At 43.1% G+C, this 21,781-nt stretch overlaps 1 non-coding gene across 1 annotated transcript; it reads right to left on the bottom strand.

Annotated features, from left to right (window-relative positions):
* Positions 1 to 4,282: 4,282 nt before the first annotated feature.
* TRNAG-CCC (transfer RNA glycine (anticodon CCC)) lies at positions 4,283 to 4,355 on the bottom strand. The gene has a single exon. It is a non-coding gene; the product is annotated as a tRNA-Gly (tRNA).
* Between the last annotated feature and the right edge of the window lie 17,426 nt (positions 4,356 to 21,781).

Raw genomic sequence — 21,781 nt, 5'->3', positions numbered from 1 at the left:
CTGGTGGGCTATAGTCCATGGGGTCGCAAAAGAGTCAGACATGACTGAGCGACTAAACAACAACAGCAGCAGGGTTAATGCTGAAATCTTGAAGACTTAATTGTGTTTGGCAGCTGTGAGTAGGTCCTTTGTGAAATGTCAGTTCTTTTGCCACCTGGTACCACCTGCTCCCAAGTCCTTCGGAAACTTCTGCCCTTTAATGGAAACCTGCAACTTTAAAAGGCAATCCCACTGCTGGGCATACACACCGAGGAAACCAGAATTGAAAGACACACATGTACCCCAATGTTCATCACAGCACAGTTTATAATAGCCAGGACATGGAAGCAACCTAGATGTCCATCAGCAGACGAATGGATAAGGAAGCAGTGATACATACACACAATGGAATATTACTCAGCCATTGAAAAGAATACATTTGAATCAGTTCTATTGAGATGGATGAAACTGGAGCCCATTATACAGAGTGAAGTAAGCCAGAAAGGAAAACACCAATACAGTATACTAATGCATATATATGGAATTTGAAAAATGGTGATGATAACCCTATATGCAAGACAGAAAAAGAGACACAGATGCATAGAACAGTCTTATGCACTCTGTGGGAGAAGGTGAGGGTGGGAAGATCTGAGAGAATAGCATTTAAACATGTATATTATCATATGTGAAACAGAACGCCAGTCCAGGGTCGATGCATGAGACAAGTGCTCAGGGCTGGTGCAATGGGATGACCCAGCAGGATGGGATAGGGGTTCAGGATGGGGAACACATGTAAACTCATGGCTGATTGATGTCAATGTATGGCAAAAACTACTACAATATTGTAAAGTAATTAGCCTCCAACTAAAATAAATTAATTAATTAAAAAAAAAATAAAACGCTGATTCCTCTAGATCTTTAAGAAAGCAAATACTATTGCTTTTGTTTTTTCAAAGGTAGAATGTTCAGTAACTGCCTCTGTACTGTGTTCATGGCAGGGTCCGTCCACTGTGGCTGGGTTGGTTTCCTCAGGGTTCTCACACATGTGATAGTTCTACATGGGCTTTAGGACTCCTGGTGGTAATGTGTGGGTTTGTTAAAAAATGGAGAATGAAAAGAAAGGAAAACTGTTCCAGTTAAAAAAAAATTAACGACTTTTAAAAATGATTTTTAAGAAATATTTATTTATTTGGTTGCATTAGGTCTTAGTTGCGTCATTCAGTCTCTCTAGTTGTGACACACAGGCTTCAGAGCAGGCAGGCTCAGTAGCTGCGGCATGTGGGCTTAGCTGCTTCATGGCATGTGGGATCTTAGTTCCCCGACCAGGGATTTGAATCTAATAAAACTTATATCTGTCAGCAATATCGATTTTGAGCCTATTGTATGAAGAAGGCTGACCTAGATTTTTCAAGATTTCTTGTCTATAGAGTTTAGAAGCTAGAGCAGCCACTATATTATATATAGCTATTCTGGAAATATTCAAGGGACAAAGGAAAGGAGCAGGTAAAGAGCCAGAGAGAACCCATGGAAAAAGCAATTCCAGGGTACTCATTGGAGGCTGTTCCTGTATGGATTGGTTACTAGTGCTGTGTAACAAACAGCCCCAAATGTGATGGCATAAAATAATCATTTTAGTATATTCATGGATTACATGCCCTGGGAGTCAGTCTCTGCCCACCACTTCCTGCTGGTTTATTACATAGCATGCTTTTAAGGAGTGAAGATTCAAATGGGTTCACAGGTAACTTGATTTTGGAAAACTGTGGAGATTTACAGAAGGAACTATCTTTGAGCAGCTGTTCTCAGTGCAACATTTAAATCTGTAGAAACATAGCAAGGCTCATTGGATGAACATTTAGAATATTAGTAAATTGCTTGGAAACTCCCAAATTTCTACTTTAGAGGATCAGACCATGTGACTGTTTTGTTATCATTATTTTGTGTACTGTGTCCAAAGTTACTTTTTATTTTTTCCAGTTTTTTTTTTATTTTTAATTGGAGGATAATTGCTTTACAAATTTGTGTTGGTTTCTGCCATACAACAACATCAATTAGTCATAAGTATAAAAAGTTATGAATTAAACACAGTGAAGTAAGTCAGAAAGAGAAAGAAAAATATTGTATATCAGAGCAAACTAGAAAAACATCTACTTCTGCTTCATTGACTACACTAAAGCCTTTGACTGTGTGGATCACAACAAACTGGAAAATTCTTCAAGAGATGGGAAAGCAGACCACTTTACCTGTCTCCTGAGAAATCTGTATGTAGGTGAATAAGCAACAGTTAGAACTGGATATGGAACAATGGCCTGGTTCAAAATTGGAAAAGGAGTAAGTCAAGGCTATATATTGTCACCCTGCTTATTTAACTTCTATGCAGAACATCTCATGTGAAATGCTGGGCTGGATGAAGCACAAGCTGGAATCAAGATTGCCGGGAAAAATATCAATAACCTCAGATATGCAGATGACACCATCCTTATAGCAGAAAGTGAAGAACTAAAGAGCCTCTTGATGAAGGTGAAAGAGGAGACTGAAAAAGCTGGCTTAAAACTCAACATTCAAAAAATGAAGATCATGGCATCTGGTCGCATCACTTCATGGCAAATAGATGGGAAACAATGGAAACAGTGACAGACTTTATCTTATTGGGCTCTAAAATCACTGCAGATGGTGACTGCAGCCATGAAATGAAGATGCTGTCTCCTCGGAAGAAAAGCTATGACCAACCTAGACAGCATATTAAAAAGCAGAGACATTACTTTGCCAACAAAGGTCTGTCTAGTCAAAACTATGGTTTTTCCAGTAGTCATGTATGGATGTGAGAGTTGAACCATAAAGAAGGATGAGAGCCAAAGAATTGATGCTTTTGAACTGTGGTGTTGGAGAAGACTCTTGAGAGTCCCTTAGAATGCAGAGAAATCAAACTAGTCCATCCTAAAGGAAATCAGTCCTGAATATTCATTGGAAGGACTGATGCTGAAATTGAAACTCCAATACTTAGGCCACCTGATGCAAAGAGCCACCTCATTAGAAAAGACCCTGATAAAAAAAAGAAAAAAAAGAAAAGACCCTGATGCTGGGAAAGACTGAGGGCAGGAAGAGAAGGGGACGACAGAGGATGAGATGGTTGGATGACATTACCTACTCAATGGATATGAGTTTGAGCAAGGTCCGGGAGATGGTGAAGGACAGAAAAGCCTGGCATGGTACAGTCCAGGGGGTAGCAAAGAGTTTGACATGACCGAGCAACTGAATAACAGCAACAACAATTATCCTCTAAGTAAAGATAAAAAATAAAAATTAAAAAAAGCAAAAATACCAATTGGCAAAACAAAACAAACAAAAAAAGTGTTCATGCTTTTTGTAAAGTGTTTGTTCTAAGCACATTAAATGTCTTTTGAGGGTTAAAAAAATATAACATGTCCATGGGTTATGGAATTCAGGCAAAGGTGACTTGTCCCTGCTCCACAAAGCCTTGACCTTTAGCTGGAGAGATCTGGTGCCTGGAAGCAATGCCACAGCTGGGGTTAGACTCACCCCACAATCACCTTCACTGCCATGCCATGCTGGCACCTGGTGGTCTGCAGAAACCCAGCTGGGGCTGTCAGTGAGAATCGTTATGCATGGCTCTCCTTGTGGTCTGGGTTTCTTATGATACCGTGGCTTCAGGGCGGTAGCTACTTACACAGTGACTTAGGTCTCCAGAGGTGAGTGTCCCAGTGAAGGATTACCTTTTATGACACAACTGCAGAAATCACACAGGGTCTCTTCCCCATGTTACGTCTGTTGCAAGTCACAAGTGGGGGAGTTGTTTTATTTTGGGTGCACCAAGTCTCTGTTGCGGTGCACAGGCTTCTCCAGTTGTGGCACGCGGGCTCAGCTGCAGCATGTGGGATCTTAGTTCCCCAACCAGGGATCAAACCTGGCCCCCTGCATTGGGAGTGCAGAGTTTCAGGGAAGTCCCAGTAGTGTGTTTTGTTTTGTTTTTTTTTTAATAAGGTGTTCCTTTAAAAAAATTTTTTTTAATTATTTATTTTTGTCTGGGATGGATCTTTGTTGCTTTTTGCATGGGCATTCTCTAGTTGCAGAGTGGGGTTACTCTTCCTTATGGTATGCAGGCTTCTCTTGTTTTGGAGCATAGACTTCAGGCACGCAGGCTTCAGTAGTAGAAGCAGGCAGGCTCTAGGGCACGCAGGCTTCAGTAGTAGGGTTAGGGTTAGGGTTAGAGTTTGCCCAGCTCTGGAGCTTTAGCTCAGTAGTTGTGGTTCATGGGTTTAGTTGCCACGTGGCACGTAGTATCTTCCCAGGCCGGGGATTGAACCCTGGCCCCCTGCATTGGGAGTGCAGAGTCTTAACCACTGTACCACCAGGGAAGTCCCTAGATGCTATCTTGTTTACACGGTTTCTTCATACAGTTAGCTCTTGAGATTACTGAAGGGGAAGCTAAAGAAGGGATCTGGTGATCTCTTAGCTACTTATTCTTCATCTCTACTGCTTTGATCTGTGGAGAGGATCAAAGGGTTAGGCAAGATATTGCTTGATCAAAAGAATGGAAAGGTGTGTTTTGGACTAGAGATGAGTAGAGTAAGGGAATGCCTGGTTTAAGGTCAGTGACAGTATAACTTTGCCAAAGTGGCAGGACAAAAGGGGGCTTCTGCAGAGAAGTCTCTCCTGTAGAGAGCTCTTTCCTGTCAAAAACTGCTTATGAGAGGGACCACCCACCCCCCTCACAAGATACATCAGACCCCAGAACCTGAGCTGCTACAACAATTCTATATTGAATTCTATATTTTCAATCCAAGTAAAACAAGTTCTAGTAGTCATGATTCTTAGAAGGAAATAATGTCTCGACTTTCCTGGTGGTCCAGTGGTTAAGAATCTGTCTGCCAAAGAAGGGGACACGGGTCGATTCCCTGGTCCAGGAAGATTCCATGTGCCGCAGGGCAACTAAGCTCGTGTACCACAACTATTAAACCCATGTGCTCAGAGTCCCTGCCCTGCAGCAAGAGAAGCCACCACAATGAGAAGCCTACACACAACTAGAGAGTAGACCCTGATCACTGCAAATAGAGAAAGCCTGCCTGCAGCGGTGAAGACCCTGCACAACCAAACAACAACAACAGAAGAATAGATTAATTAATTAAAAAAAGAAACAATGGCTCAGAATATAAACGATAGTTTATTAGTGTGTGCCATACTAACAATGGTAAAGAAGAGGAAGAAAGAGAATAAAGCCCAGTAAAATCAATTTCATAACAGGTTTAGCTCATCTTTAGGTAAAATGTATATTAAAAAATTCAGTCATAGATCAATTTGAAGGACACCTCTTTGAACTGTAAGACCTATCCACACTGAGAAACTTCCAGTCTCAGTTTACTAGGAAAGAAACCACCTCAGCTACAATCTAACCTATTTCATTTTCAAATCAATGAAAATGACTTTCCCTCTAAAAGCTTTGGCCTTCCCAAATTAACAGAACTAATCTACCTACAAAGAGATCCAGAGGGTGAACCTCCAATCCTAACACTCACATGGTAGAGACTTGAAGACAGACCTCACGTAAGAGTAAAAGTTGTATTTAATGAAAATGGAATCTCCCATTGTAATGTAATTACACTCTACTGCCGGCAAAATGCTTTCTCTAAAATGCAATTCAGTTCACACTGATTAAGTTATACTGCCCCATATATTTAAGCCAAGAAGATGAGGAGTATAGGACACAGACTAACCATGATATCAACCTTGTGAAGGTCAAAAGAACGACAGACACACTCTCCAGGCTTAGTTTTTAAAAACTGTTCATGTAAGGAAAATATTTCTTTGCGTGCTTCTCCTGAGGGCCTGGATCTGGTCTACGGTCCGGCAAAAGAGGTTGAAGTTGTGTGTGGTGTATTCATTGCTGTTTTGAATGCAAATGTTACTGTTTAAAGATTGGCTTAAAGTGTGACATTGAGACATCTATGAAGGAAAAAGGAGGAAAAGAACAATTTTTAGCCTAATTTGTGTTATTATTTAGACAGAGTTTCAACTCCAGTGACAAGTCCTCTTTCTTTAAAAATCTTTTCATTTTATATTGGAGTATAATTGATTAACAATGTTGTGTTAGTTTCTGGTCTATAGGGAAGTGATTCAGTTACATATACAAGTATCCTTTTTAAAGGAGAAGGAAATGGCAACCCACTCCAGTATTCTTGCCTGGAGAATCCCAGGGACAGAGGAGCCTGGTGGGCTGCCGTCCATGGGGTCGCACAGAGTCAGACACGACTGAGGCGACTTAGCAGCAGCGGCAGCATTCTTTTTAAAATTCTTTTCCCATTTAGGTTGTTACATAATATTGAGCAGAGTTCTCTGTGCTATACAGTAGGTCCTTGTTGGTTATCTGTTTTAGATGTAGCAGTGTGTACTGGTCAATCCCAAAATACCTAACTATCCCTCCCCTTCTTCCCCACCCCCCTGCCCTTCCCCCACCACCCATAACCCTAAGTGTGTTCTCTAAGTCTGTGAGTCTGATTCTGTTTTGTAAATAAATTCATTTGTATCATTTTTTTTAGATTCCCCATATTTTTGTCTTTTTCTGACTTACTTCACTCGGTATGGTCATCTCTAGGTGCATCCATGTTGCTGCAAATGGCATTATTTCATTCTTTTTAATAGCTGAGTAGTATTCCATTGTATATATGTACCACATCTTCTTTATCCATTCCTCTGTCCACTGACATTTAGGTTGCTTCCATATCTTAGCTACCATAAATAGCGCTGCAAGGAACATTGGGGTACTTGAATCCCTTTGAATCCTAGCAACCCATCTGGAAGGGAAGAAATCAAAGTATAAAGAGCAACTACTTGGGACTTCTGAGGAGTAAATGATAGATGAACTGGTAGGGAAATCAAACTTGAAGGAGAGGTGGAAGATTTTCTGTTTTTTTTCCCCCCTTTTCTTTCTGGTTTTGGGCCAAGGGAAGCCTCAGTCATAGAACAGGTCAACTCTTTTTTGGGGGGAGCCAAAGAACCAAGAAAAGGGGCATATATGAACCACAGCATAGAATTCCTGTTTTGTTTTTCCTTTCTCTCTCTCTTTTTTTCTCTCCAGGCCCTGCCCTGATACCCCCAGCAGCAGACTTATAAAGTGGCAAGGAAAAGCAGCTGGATTTCTAGCCAAAGGACTGAGAAAGGGACCCATGGGAATCAGCAGAGAGAGAAGAGAATTGGAGAAGTGATCTTCTAAGTCTGCTGCTAAGTTACTTCAGTCGTGTCCGACTCTGTGCGACCCCATAGACGGCAGCTCATCAGGCTCCGCCGTCCCTAGGATTCTCCAGGCAAGAATACTGGAGTGGGTTGCCATTTCCTTCTCCAGTGCATGAAAGGGAAAAGTGAAAGTGAAGTCGCTCAGTCGTGTCCGACTCTTAGCAACCCCATGGACTGTAGCCTACCAGACTCCTCCGTCCAAGGGATTTTCCAGGCAAGAGTACTGGAGTGGGGTGCCATTGCCTTCTCCACTTCTAAGTCTATGTATGAATAAATGCTTGCCCTTGAACATAAATATATAATATATATAGTTGATATATATATATAGTTGATATATATATATATATATATATATATAGTTGATATATATATATAGTTGCTGTTCGTTCATGAAGTCATGTCTGACTCTTTGTGACTCCTTTGACTGTAGCCTGCCAGGCTCCTCTGTCCATGGGATTTTCCAGGCAAGACTACTGGAGTGGGTTGCCATTTCCTTATCCATGGGAGTCTTCCCAACCCAGGGATCAAACCCGTGTCTTCTGCATTGGCAGGTAGATTCTTTACCACTGATCCACCAGGGAAGCCCTATATCACTTTGCTGTACTCTTGAAACTAGCACAGCATTGTACATCAGTTATACTTCAATAAGAAACAAATATCTCCCAGCTCTCCCCACAACAAACAAATGAAATAGAAATCACACAGATAGAGTCATTTCCATAGCACCAATAATATACTCCTACTTCCAAGTGAAAAAATTTAGATCTGCACAAAATCTGTATGTTGGCATTCACAGCAGTGTTTCTCATAATCACCAGAGACTGCTCTTCCAATAACGAATGAATAAACAAATTGTGGAACACAAATAAATGGAATACTTCAAGATAGTGAAAAAACTGAAATATTGACTCAGATGAATCTCAAATGCTTTACTCTGAATGAAAGAAGCCAGACCCAGAAAGTTCTGTATTGCATGATTCCGTTTAGATGATATTCATGCAAAGGCACACTTTAGGGATGGGAAAGGGATTTCCAGGATATGGGTGTGAGGAAGCACTGACCACAGAGGGTCAGATGAAGGGATCCTGAGGTAAGGATAGAACTATTCTGCACCTTGACTATGGCGGTGGTTACACAACTATCAAATTGTCAAATCTCATAGAACTGTACAGCAAAAATCGTTCACTGCATACTAATTCAAAATCAGAGAAATGAAAAAATATAAAGAACTTCACATTTATCTGAGTGCAATCTCAGCTATCCGTCCAGTTTCAAAAGATGGTGGGGATTGCAAAAGAGAAGTTCTAAATCAACAAGGACATGGGAGAAAATTCCCTTTCGTCATTGCTTTATTCTGATAAAATAAAGAAGGGAAATAAATGTTCTGTATCATATTATTAAAATACTAACACAGTCAACAACTGTCAATGGATTTTTTTTTGAAGAAGAGGATAGGGATTTCCCTGGTGGTTGGTCCATTGGTTAAAACAGCAGGCTTCCAATGGAGGGGGCATGGGTTTGATCCCTGGTGGGGGAACTAAGATTCCACATGCTGCCTGGAGAGGCAGAAAAAAAAAAAAAGGCAGAATAAAATAGGATATTTCCTTTCAGAAGAAAAATATTCATGAGGTCAATAAAGTGATGTCAAGTTTCCTTAAATAACATGCATCGTCGATTTTTCCCTCCAGAATGCACTATACTTTGGATCGTTCTGGCATTTTTTTTTAATTTCAGGAGGGCTATTGAAATCCCTACATTCATTCCCTGTGCCTGAAATAAAAATATAAAAAGCAAAATGTAGGTCAAGTGCAGAAATAAAGTTTCCTTATTGTCAGACAACTCCATCTTCAGCAGGGAACAACAAACATGTCAAAGCATATTTCAGCTGTTTTCTTTGAATGTCATGCTGGTGTTGGAGCAGCATTTTGTTTTGAAAACTACAGGTTAGGTCGATGTGCATCTGTTCAGGGGAGTGTCCTGTATATAAGGCTTCCCAGCAGGAATGACCATGAAGTGGTCTGCAACTGTTTCCAATTGTGTGTGAAAACATAAGCCCATTAAATGGCTCAGAACATTAAGAACAAATATTTCTCAATACTTTGTAAATGGGAATATTTGTAAGTACTGAATATTTTTAAAAATATGTTATAACAATGTCTTTTCAATGCCAAACAAAACCATAAAATTTTCTTCAGCAACTTCACAAAAAGAATTTTTATTCCCATGTGGTGACTCAAAATCTTAATTAGGTGCAAAAACACAACTAAATATCAAGTATAAAACTTCTTTCATAAGGTAAAAATACATCCTCCTGTAGTTCAGACTGTGAAATTAATCCATTTTATTAACCTTCAATTATAGGAGCCACAGAGGTCGCTTATGACCATACTTAACTTCTATTACAAAATCCAGAAATGGGCTTCAGAATTAACTTTCTAAATAATACTGATTTAATTCCTTTTAAAAAAGTTTATTTGTGATAAAACTGTGGAGTTGTTTAAAATCTGATATAAGGAAGCCCTATTAGAACCCATTTTTTTAATTTTGGGCATTCTTGTAAATGACAAGTCTGTTCAAAGCCCCCAGTCTGATCCAGCATTGACTGATCCAACTTGGGTTTGGGTCCTATGAATTAACATTGAAATAATTTCTGCTACATTTATTTAAAATTAACACTAGCTTGAAACCATCCTGAGCATCTCTGAGTTGGATACAGCTATCTAGAAATGGCACAAAAAAACTTTCTTTTTTCAATGTGATAAATATTAGCCATTGGTGTCACAGGTGGCACTAGTGGTTAAAGAAGCCGCCTGTCAATGCAGGAGATTTAGAGAGGTGGATTCGAACCCTGGGTCAGGAAGATCCCCTGGAGGAGGGCATGATAACCCACTCCAGTATTCTTGCCTGGAGAAGCCCAGGCCACAGTCACAAAGAGTCTTATATTAGCGAAGCCACTCAGCCCGCATGCACACACAGCCATCGGTGTTATTTGGGACAAACTGCGATCTGTTTCCTCAGTCTGGGCAGAGATGAGTTTGGAGTGTGTGATCCAGATCTTAGGAAAGGGTAGAGGCTTGAAAGTCTCTGGTTCCCAGAGAGCCAACTTGGGCACGAAGCATTCAGTGTCAAACCTGTGCAGGGAGAGCTCGGCCCGCAGAAACAGAGACTTAACAACTGTGCATCTTATACCTCAGAACAGGTGAAGGGCAAGTGACTCCTGATGGCTCGAGAGACAGACAGATCCCTTGATCTCAGGGATGGAACATGAAACTGGGGCCATCCAGCCCCACCAGTCAGGGGCTGTGATTTCACCGTATCACCCCCGGCTCTGGCCTGACAAGCCCCCTGAGTTCCTAACCAGGAGTCTTTCTCTGCCCACACGGTCCTGGGATGCCTTGTCCAGCCTTGACTTGGTGTACCTGGCTCCTTCCTGCCACCAAGACCACGCTCCCTTCCATCCCTGCATTCAGTTCCGTTCAGTCGCTCAGGTATGTCTGACTCTTTGTGACCCCATGGACTGCAGCAGTTCCAGTCCAGGCTTCCCTGTCCATTACCAACTCCAGGAGCTTGCTCAAACTCATGTCAATCAAGTCAGTGATGCCATCCAACCATCTCCTCCTCTGTCAGCCACTTCTCCTCCTGCCCTCAATCTTTCCCAGCTTCAGAGTCTTTTCTAATGAGTTGGCCCTTTGAATCAGGTGGCCAAAGTATTGGAGCTTCAGCTTCAGCATCAGTCCTTCCAATGAATACTCAGGACTGATTTCCTTTAGAATGGACTGGTTTGATCTTGCAGATCAAGAGACTCTCAAGGGTCTTCTCCAACACCACAATTCAATAGCATCAATTCTTTGGTACTCAGCTTTCTTTATGGTCCAACTCTCACGTCCGTACATGACTACTGGAAAAACCATAGCTTTGGCTAGATGGACCTGTGTTGGCAAAGTAATGTCTCTGCTTTTTAATATGCTGTCTAGATTTGTCATAGCTTTTCTTCCAAGGAGCAAGCATCTTTTCATTTCATGGCTGCAGCCACCATCTGAAGTGATGTTGGAGCCCCCCAAAATAAATTATCTCACTGTTTCCACTGTTTCCCCATCTATTTGCCATGAAGTGGTGGGACCGGATGCCACGATCTTTGTTTTTTTGAATATTGAGTTTTAAGCCAGCCTTTTCACTCTCCTCTTTCACTTTCATCAAGAGGCTCTTTAGTTCTTCACTTTCTGCCATAAGGGTGGTGTCATCTGCAAATCTGAGGTTATTGATATTTCTCCCGGCAATCTTGATTCCAGCTTGTGTTTATCCAGCCCAGCATTTCGCATGATGTACTCTGCATATTTGATCTCTGGTTCCTCTGCCTTTTCTAAAACCAGCTTGAACATCTGGAAATTCATGGTCATGTATTGTTGAAGCCTGGCTTGGAGAATTTTAAGCATTACTTTACTACCGTGTGAGATGAGTGCAATTGTGTGGTAGTTTGAGCATTCTTTGGCATTGCCTTGGGCAGGAAGAGAAGGGGACGACAGAGGATGAGATGGTTGGATGGCATCACTGACTCAATGGACATGGGTTTGGGTGGACTCCAGGAGTTGGTGATGGACAGGGAGGCCTGGAGTGCTGCGGTTCATGAGGTCGCAAAGAGTCGGACACGACTGAGCGACTGAACTGAACTGAACTCTGCATATAAGTTAAATAAGCAGGGTGACAGTGTACAGCCTTGACTTACTCCTTTCCCAATTTGGAACCAGTCTGTTGTTCCATGTCCAGTTCTAACTGTTGCTTCTTGACATGCATACAGATTTTGGAGGAGGCAGGGAAGGTGGTCTGGAATTCCTGTCTCTTTAAGACTTTTCCAGTTTGTTGTGATCCACACAGTCAACAGCTTTGGTGCAGTCAATAAAGAAGAAGTGGATGTCTTTCTGGAACTTTCTTGTTTTTTTGATGATCCAACGGATGGTGGAAATTTGATCTCTGGTTCCTCTGCTTTTTCTAAATCCAACTTGAATATCTGGAAGTTCTCAGTTCATGTACTGTCGAAGCCTTGCTTGGAGAATTTTGAGCAGTAGTTTTCTAGCCTGTGAGATGAGTGCAATTGTGTGGTAGTTTGAATATTCTTCGGCATTGCCTTTCTTTGGAATTGGAATGAAAACTGACTTTTTCCAGTCCTGTGGCCACTGTGGCATTGGCCCTGCCTCTTTCACCTGGGCTATGCCTCTTATCATACCACGCACCACTAACAGATCCTGCTGAGCCTTGGCCCCTTGGCCCAGTTGGGTCACTGCCCTCACCCCACAACTCCAGATGCCGCCTAGACTTGGCCAGGTCTCGCCAGCCTCCACTACGCTCACATACATCGACACGCCTCCAGACCGGCCCATTCCAGGCACCTCCCCACCCTGGCCTAAAGAACTTGCATGCCAAAGCATTGGCTGCTGGTGCAGGTGGCGGCACCCTCCTGTGGACCCCAAGTCTCGCTTCCCAGCTCTGCTCCCAAGGTTGCTCTATGCCTGGTCTTCTCCTTCACTTCCAGGACAAGAAGACTTCGTCCTTAGCAAGACTTGAGTGAAACCCAGTCTCACACCACCAGTGTCGGCTTCCCTGACCCACTGGCCCAGCCCAGGTGTTAATCAAACACCTGACTAAGGGACTGCTCAGGATGTGGACACACGGACAAGAAGAAACAGAAAGAAAAACTTACTTTTGGGAAACTTTCCAAAGATATTCACTTTCTGAATAAAAATGATGTACAAACCCATAAAAGCTGGTGGTAGATGGATGGATGAAAATGTGAAACTTACATAAAATAACTGACAAATTATTAAAGCAGACTCAAATTTAATTGGGAATAGTCTCCTAAGAAACCTGTATATGGGTCAAGAGGAAACAGAACCTGACATGGAACAACTGACTGGGTCAAAAGGAGTACATCAAGACTGTATATTGTCACCCAGCTTATTTAACTTACATGCAGAATACATCATGTGAACTGCTGGGCTGCTGAAACACAAACTGGAATCAAGATTGCCAAGAGAAATATCAACAACCTTAGATATGCAAATGATACCACTCTAATGGCAAAAAGCCAAGAGGAAGTAAAGAAAGAGCCTCTTGATGAGGGTGAAAAAGGAGAGTGAAAAAGATGGCTTAAAACTCAACATTCAAAAAACAAAGATCATGGCATCCAGTCTCACCACTCCATGACAAATAGATGGGGAAACAATGGAAACAGCGACAGACTTTATTTTCTTGGTCTCCAAAATCGCTGCAAAAAAGTTTATTTGTGATAAACAAATAAAAACAAATTTATTTATGGTGACTGCAGCCATAAAATTAAAAGACACTTGCTCCTTGAAAGAAAAACTATGACAAACCTGCTGCTGCTGCTAAGTCGCTGCAGTCGTGTCCGACTCTGTGTGACCCCATAGACGGCAGCCCTAGACACCCTACTGGAAGGCAGAGACATCACTTTGCTAACAAAGGTCTGTATAGTCAAAGCTATGTTTTTTCCAGTAGTGATGTAAAAATGTGAGAGCTGGACCATAAGGCTGAGCCCCGAAGAATTGATGCTTTCAAATTGTGGTGCTGGAGAAGATTCTTGAGAGTCCCTTGGACTGCAAGGCGATCAAACCAGTCCATCCTAAAGGAAATCAACCCTGAATATTCACTGGAAGTACTGATGCTGAAGCTCTAATACATTGGCCACTTGATGAGAAGAGTCAATGCATTAGAAAAGACCCTGATGCTGGGAAAGACTGAAAGCAAAAGGAGAAAGGGGCAGCAGAGGATGAGATGATTAGATAACATCACCGACTCAATGAACATGAATCTGAGCAAACTCCAGGAGATAGTGAAGGACAGGGGGAGTCTGGCGTGCTGGGCAAAGAGTTGGACATGTTTTAATGACTCAACAACAATAATAATAAGTGGAGAAATTACAATTGGTGACAAACAAGCTATGGTGAGTGGAGCCACAGGACAGTCTGAAGAGACAAAAGAAAGGTTAGCTTTTATTAGGTTTTAGGAGGAAATAGTGGAGGTTTGCTTTGAATAACAGTTCACTGGAGAAAAACAAAAATTTGAGATTGTGAGGGTTTCTCATTTGCTGCAATTGAACTGGGGCAAGGAGGGATCTTCCTTCCTTTTCTTTAACAAGAGATGAAATTTCTATGTGAAAATGTCCTTTCTTGTCAAAATAACTCTTCTTCTGTCTTTCTTTTGGTTATGTGGTTTGCCATGAGTTGGTACCCATATGAGAGCTCTTCATTCAGGGCTTCCTGACTCCGTTTCAAATGAGGTTTCATTTCCACAGATGAATGAATGGGTGAATGGATGGTGGATGGGTGGATGGGTGAGTAAAAATGCGTGGGTAAATGAATGAATGAATGGTGAGTGGGTGGATAGATGGATTAATGGGTGGGTGGATGAATGAATGGTAGATGAGTGGATGGTGAATGAATGGATGGTGGATGAGTGGATGGTGAATAGATAAATAGATGAAGTGTAGATGTATGTTTGGAATGTTAGATGAGTAGATGGATGGAAAGATGAATAGAGAGGTAGATGGATAGGTGGTGGATGGGTAGACGGATGGGTGGGTAGGTGGGTAGATAGATGATGGGTAGGTGGGTAGATTGATGGTTGAAGTATATATGGTTTAATGGTTTGATGGGTGGATGGATGATGGATGATGGATGGATGGTGGATGGCAGCTATTCCTAATTATCTTTTTAAACAATTTTATTTATTTTTAATTGAAGGATAATTACTTTATAGAATTTTGTTGTTTTCTGTCAAACATCAACATGAATCAGCCATAGGTATACATATGTCCCTTCCCTCTTGAACCTCCCTCCCATCTCCCTCCCCATCCCACTCCTCCAGGTTGATACAAAGCCCCTGTTTGAGTTCCCTGCATCATACAGCAAATTCCCATTGGCTGTCTGTTTTATATACGGTAATGTAAGTTTCCAAGTTACTCTCTCCATACATCTCACCCTCTCCTCCCCCTCTCCCATGTCCATCAGTCTTTTCTCCACACTTCCATGCAAATAAGTTCGTCAGTACCATCTTTCTAGATTCCATATATATGTGTTAGTATATGATATTTATCTTTCTCTTTCTGACTTACTTTACTCAGTATAATAGGCTCTAGGTTCATCCACCTCATTAGAACTGACTCAAATGTGTTCCTTTTTATGACTGAGTAATATTCCATTGTGTATATGTACCACAACTTCTTTATTCATTCATGTGTCAGTGGACATTTAGGTTGCTTCCATGTGCTAGCTATTGTAACTAGTGCTGCAATGAAGATTGGGACACATGTGTCTTTTTCAATTTTGGTTCCCTCAGGGTATATGCCTAGGAGTAGGTTTGCTGGGTCATATCGTAATTGTCTTTTGAAGAGCGGCCCCAGGGATCAGTGGAGCATATCATTAGGAAAAAAACAAGTGTGTTTTGGCCAGTCACGTCTTTATCATACAGATATGTGCTTTAACTAATGGCCAACAGATATTTATTGAGCACCTGCTGTGTTCCAGGTAGTGAGAATACAGGAATGAACAAAATAGACAGCCCTGCCTTTTTATGGAGCTTACAGACACTGAATAAACCAAGGTGAATAAAGCCCCCTGTTGGAGGGCTGTGGAGAAAAGCCATCGTGGGGTGAGGGGCACAAGAGGTGAGGGAGGGCCCTACGGCAGCCTTTGTTGAAATGCATTCCTGCTTGTAAACCACTGAGTGTCTAACGTAGAGAGAGCAACCGTATTACATGTTGAATGAAACGAGTACATGGATGAATGGCAGGAAGAAATGGACCATGGGGTACCTGGCCCTCACAGCTGGCGTTGGTGTTCTTATATTGCACATTGATGATTTCATGGGACACCATCAGACAAGGGTACCCTGTGTCCATGCAGGACCAAGGCAAAAACAAGAGCGTTCCAAAGTCACATCTCCTTGGACAAAAGCAGGAATATTATGAGAACCACAAAAATGGTCCGATGTCTCTTATCCTGACTAATAGATGGCTACTGCTTTTCCAGTTATGGGTTAGTCTCCCAATCTTATGGATAAGAATTAATAAAACATCTGGACTTCCCCAGTGGTACAGTGGATAAGAATCCACCTTCCAATGCAGGGACAGCAGTTCAATCCCTAGTCTGGGAAGATCTCACAAGCCTCGGAGCAACTAAGCCTGTGCCCCACAACTACTGAAAACTGCATGCTGTAGAGCCAGTGCTCCACAACAAGAGAAGCCGCCACAATGGGAAGCCTGTGCACCGTAAGGAAGAGTAGCTGCTGCTTGCTGCAACTAGAGAAAGCCTGCGCTCAGCACTGAAGACCCAGTGCAGCCAAAAATAAATCAGTGAAAGAATTAGTAAGATATCTAAACACAGATTCATCACTGCTTCCTGACAGCATCCAACCCCGCGCAAAGTCTTGCTTTCTTGGACACCACCTCCTCATCACCCAACTCAAATCCCTAAAGTCCTTTCCAATCCCTCTTGTTTCTCATGATGTAGGGTTCTATGGAACAACTAAAATAACCCAACGTTTTCTGGCTGCAGGTGTATTCTTGTTGGTTGTTGAAAAGAAGACATTGACAGTCAAGAAGCAATCAAAGTGAAATTATTTAAACTGAAACAATAGTTCAGTATTCTGTGGTGTTTGAAACTTGAGAGATCCTCTCCTCATCCCCAACTCCCTACTGTCTTTACACTGGAGGACCTGGATAAACTACATTCTCTGATCTCAGAAAAAGCCTCCAGGAAACACAAGGAGAACTTTAGAAATCAAAGTTTAGTTACTGTTCCAGGGAACAAGAGGGCTTTCTTGACTGAAAAATCCAGTACCCCTGTGAATCAGGGATTCTGATGACTTGTGCAAAATTTGGTTTTAATGATTAGATTTGAAATGTAATGAAAGTATCAACAGTATAGCCAGCCTTCCATTATATGTGAGTTAAGGATGGAAAGTAAAAATAATAATCATTAAATAAAGTCACCCAACTGACCCAGCTCATTTTAGCACCAGTTCTCTTCATCAACCCATCATCTGCGAATCTTTTCTGAACTTTTCATTTCTGTTCAACTTCACACCCTGCTCTCAGTCATGATTAATATTCTCCAGCTGAAATTCTCCTCTAGTATCAGAAATATGACAAAAATGCTGGCGGAAGCTCTCTGGGCATCATTCAGGTGACACTTGAGTCATTCTCCTGAACCTCTCTGAAATGAGCTTCTTGTGTAATTGGATGAATCAAATCAATAAATAGAGCGGATATTTATCCATCACTCTTTCTCTTCCACCATCACTTGTGGGGCGTGACGCATGCCCTAGTGGATTAAATCCAGACCCAGAGTGTCATAACTTTGGCAGCTCATCCTTCTTTGAGAAATGGTTTTCTAGGTCACAGGATGGAGATGGACATCTCTGCTAGAAAAATGATGCCTGAAAGAGAAGCACCAGCCCATCAGTCACTGCCCAGGAAGTCCCACAGAAATTCGTCATTTTTCAGGCAAACGCATGGACTTGTTTTTCAAAGTACTTTACAAAAACGTCTAGGCCTGTTGAATTGTGCTCTTGTCATTGGGAATATAGCCATTTTCTCATGTGGTCACCCCTGTTGCAGGGAAGGGGTGGGCAAGTCATACTGGTCCAATTCCATTAAGCCAGTTCTCTTGGGTATCCTGCAGTGGAGAGACCCCTGAGGCCCAGGGCTCCCCTAGAAAGAGATTCTCCACATACTCCCCACATTCCAGCAATGTCAGGAGTGGGACATTCGAGGGGTGTCACATACGGAGAACCAGTTCAGCCAGATCTGGGTTCCCATGACAGGCACAGTGCAGACCAGTTGGTAACTTGGGCAGCCCCACTTCCATTATCTGAAAAGCAGGAGTGTCACTGTGGCTCTGTACCTCCTTCCTGGACACCTGGCCATGTGCTGCCCACAATGCACAGAGCCTGGAACACCAGCATAAACCTTGGCATCATTTTTATTATCCCACTTATAGAGAAAGTGCCAAGCTTCCTTAATCTGTTTGTGGAGATGTGGGCTTGCTGACTGTCACTGGGAGGCTTGTTCCGAAGCTTGGGGACTCTGCTGGGCTGGCTAGGTCCTGGCTTCCCCCAGAGCAATGTCCACACTCCCATGAAGAAGTCAAGCACTCACATGCTGCCTCAACAGATGCTGGTGGAATAATGTAAGATTGCTTCCTCTGAGTCTGGAAATTAGATGTACAAAGTTCAATATAATCCTCCTGCAACTGGATGGAGCTTCATTCCTGGGCTTGATAAAATGTGTGTCCACAAGGGAGAACCACCTCCCCATCTGCAGTAAATCAGTTGAAGGTATTAATATACTCAGTCTGCTGTCAAAGTAGAGATGGGTACACAGTAGGTGATGCTCAATTAGAAGCATGCATGCATATGCAGTCACTCCAGTTGTGTCCAACTCTTTGTGACCCATGGACCGTAGCCCACCAGGCTCCTCTGTCCATGGAATTCTTCTGGCAGGAATACTGGAGTGGGTTGTCACGCCCTCCTCCAGGGGATCTTCCTGAACCAAAGAGCAAGCCCGAAATTCCTGCATTGCAGGCAGATTCTTTACCACTGAGTCATTGGGGAAGCCCCAATCTGGAAGACCGCTTTGTTAATAAACTAACTGGAACACAAAAAAAGCATGAGGAAGACTACTCTTAGGAGACTAGTTGTCAGGTCTATGAGTTTGTTTTAAGATCGTGGAAGCTATTGTACTGGGAAGAAGCAAAATTTTGGACAGCTAGGTTATTTTGTGCTAATTTCTCTTCAATTTTTTTTCCTGGGTATGATTCAATACATCTTTCTTATAATCAACCAATATCCACTTGTGTTAAGTTCTTCATATTTTGAGGGTCTCCTCATTTTTTCACAACAGGAATTGATGATGTGTTTTGAACTTCATCTGATCATTGCTGCCAGAACTCTGATTCTGTGTCTGGCACTGTGGTCAGCCCTGGAGATGAAGATGATCTGTGGGATTCGATGGGATGACACATGAAAGCTCTGGCAGGTGCCCGGCATGGTTGACAAATACCTTCTATACATGTCTAGGATGCCCTGGACTGGGTTGTTTAAACAACAGATGCTTACTTAAAGTTCTGGAGGCTGGAAATTTAAGAAGGATGTCAGTTTGGCCAGGTTCAGATGAGGGCTTGGAGAAGGAAATGGCAACCCACTCCAGTATTCTTGCCTGGAGAATCCCATGGACAGAGGAGCCTGGTGGGCTGCTGTCCATAGGGTTGCGCAGAGTTGGACACGACTGAAGCAACTTAGCATGCATGCATGCACTGGAGAAGGAAATGGCAACCCACCTCAGTGTTCTTGCCTGGAGAATCCCAGGGACAGAGGAGCCTGGTGGGCTGCCATCTATGGGGTCACACAGAGTCAGACATGACTGAAGTGACTTAGCAGCAGCAGCAGCAGATGAAGGCTCTTTTCCTGATTTGCAGGCGGCCACCTTCTTGCTGCATCCTTACATGATAGAGAGAGATCATCTCTCTCATGTTTCTTTTCAGAAGAGCACTAATTGCATTCATGAGAGCTCCATTCTCATGACCTAATCACCTCCCCGAAAGGTCCCACCCCCCAACACCATCACCTTGGAGGTTAGGGCTTCAACATATGGATTTAGGGGGCACAAGTGTTCATGTCACCGGTGGGTACATTACTTGATACATCTTTTTCCCCTGGGCTCCCCAAGGAGGGGAGAAAGCACAGGGAGCCTTCAGGCTGGGTCTTAGGGATGAGTTCGATGTCTACAAGGCAAAGAGCATCATGAGCAAAGAAGAAATTGCAGAGACACATGACAGTGTCCATCCAGAGGTCGGTCCTAAGTAGCTCACGCTGTGGGAGGCAGTCCCAAGAGCTGGAGGAAAACCAGATTAGGAGCGGGCTGGAGCCTCCCTTGGAAGGAAAGGAGTGGACTCTCTCCTGAGAGCCCTATCCCACAAGCATTTGGCTTTCTGATTCTGTTCTTTTGCTCCTGGTGCTCCACAGTGGCCAGAAATTCCTGCTGTGGGGGGCGGGTGGTGAATGGAAGCACTTCCAAACCAGCCCCAAGTCTGATTTGCTGTCCACTCTGAGCTGAGAAGGGCTCTGGAGGCAGATGTCTCCTACACTGGCCAAGTGGATGGTGGCCAGTGCGGTAAGTGGGTAGATTGCAATAGTTCCTCTACTGAGAAGTGGGGTTTCTCTCTGCTCTTGTTACAGGTTGAATTGTGTACCACCTCCCCGCCCCCCAGATTTATAAGTTGAAGTCCTAAACCCAGGACCTTAGAATGTGACGTATTTGGAGCCAGAGCCTTTAAAGAGATAGGGATAGGGATAGGGATAGGGAAGTCGCTCAGTCGTGTCCGACTCTTTGCAACCCCATGGACTGTAGCCTACCAGGCTCCTCCGTCCATGGGATTCTCCAGGCAAGAATACTGGAGTGGTTTGCCATTTCCTTCTCCAGGGGATCTTCCCGACCCAGGGATCGAACCCAGGTCTCCCGCATTGGAGGCAGACGCTTTAACCTCTGAGCCACCAGGGAAGTCCTTTTAAAGAGATGGTTAAGGTTAAATGAGGTCATATTGGGTGGGTTCGAATCCAGTGGGATGTGTGTCCTTACAAGAAGAGATCAGGATACAGACCCACACAGAGGAAAGACCTTGTGAAGGCACAGGGAGAAGGTGGACGTCTACATGCCAAGGAGGGAGGCCTCAGACATAACCATCTCTGTGGACAACTTGGTCTTGAACTTCCAGCCTCCGGGACTGTGAAACAATAAATTTCTATTGTGTAAACGCCCCAGCAAACTATTAAAGGACCCTTTGAAGGTAGGCTGGCTAGGCTTAGATGAAAGGAATTTGGTATAAGTGACCTTGAGGGCTTCCAAGTCAGGTTGAGGTCTCAAGAGCCCCGAAGCTTTCACTCTTGCTCTTGTGCTGCCTTGAGAGACCTCATACTGCCCTGAGACACTATGTGAAGGCTTCAGGACTAGGCGGATGAGCAGGTAGGGAGGGAGGCCTAGCTGTCAGCCAGTACCAGCCCCCAGCCAGGTGGGTGAGGTCCTCTTAGAAGCCAGGGCAATGTGAGTGACCAGCAGACTCCTTACCCTCTGTGAACAATGCAGTCCAAATTGCTGACCCCCATACTCAGGAACCAATAAAATGGTGTTGTCTTAAGCTGCTAAATTTTGGGGTGATTTCTTGCACAGTAACAAATGGCTGAGACAATAAGCTTCAGCTGGGATAATAAACACAGAACTCATGTACCGGTGAAAGGCTTTCCAAAAATTCACTCATTCAGCAAATAGTGTTTGAGACACAGTGTGTGCCAGCCTGGGTTCTAGGGACTTGGGATACACTGGTGAGCAAAACTGAGTCCTTGCCTTCATAATATCGCTAATAAATAGAATAAGTAAATAAGATATGATTAATGAAAACACATTAAAGAGCTTGGGGAAGGGGATAGGAGATACGGGGGAGGAAAGGGCAGGGTTTCATTTTGAACAAAGATTGTCAGGCAGGACCCA

The sequence above is a fragment of the Giraffa tippelskirchi genome, chromosome 5, assembly GCF_054371585.1.
Source record: "Giraffa tippelskirchi isolate mGirTip1 chromosome 5, T2T-mGirTip1v1.2.pri, whole genome shotgun sequence".
Classification (NCBI taxonomy): Eukaryota; Metazoa; Chordata; class Mammalia; order Artiodactyla; family Giraffidae; genus Giraffa; species Giraffa tippelskirchi.
Note: the sequence above shows the minus strand (reverse complement) of the source record. Positions and strands in the feature narration are given on the sequence as shown.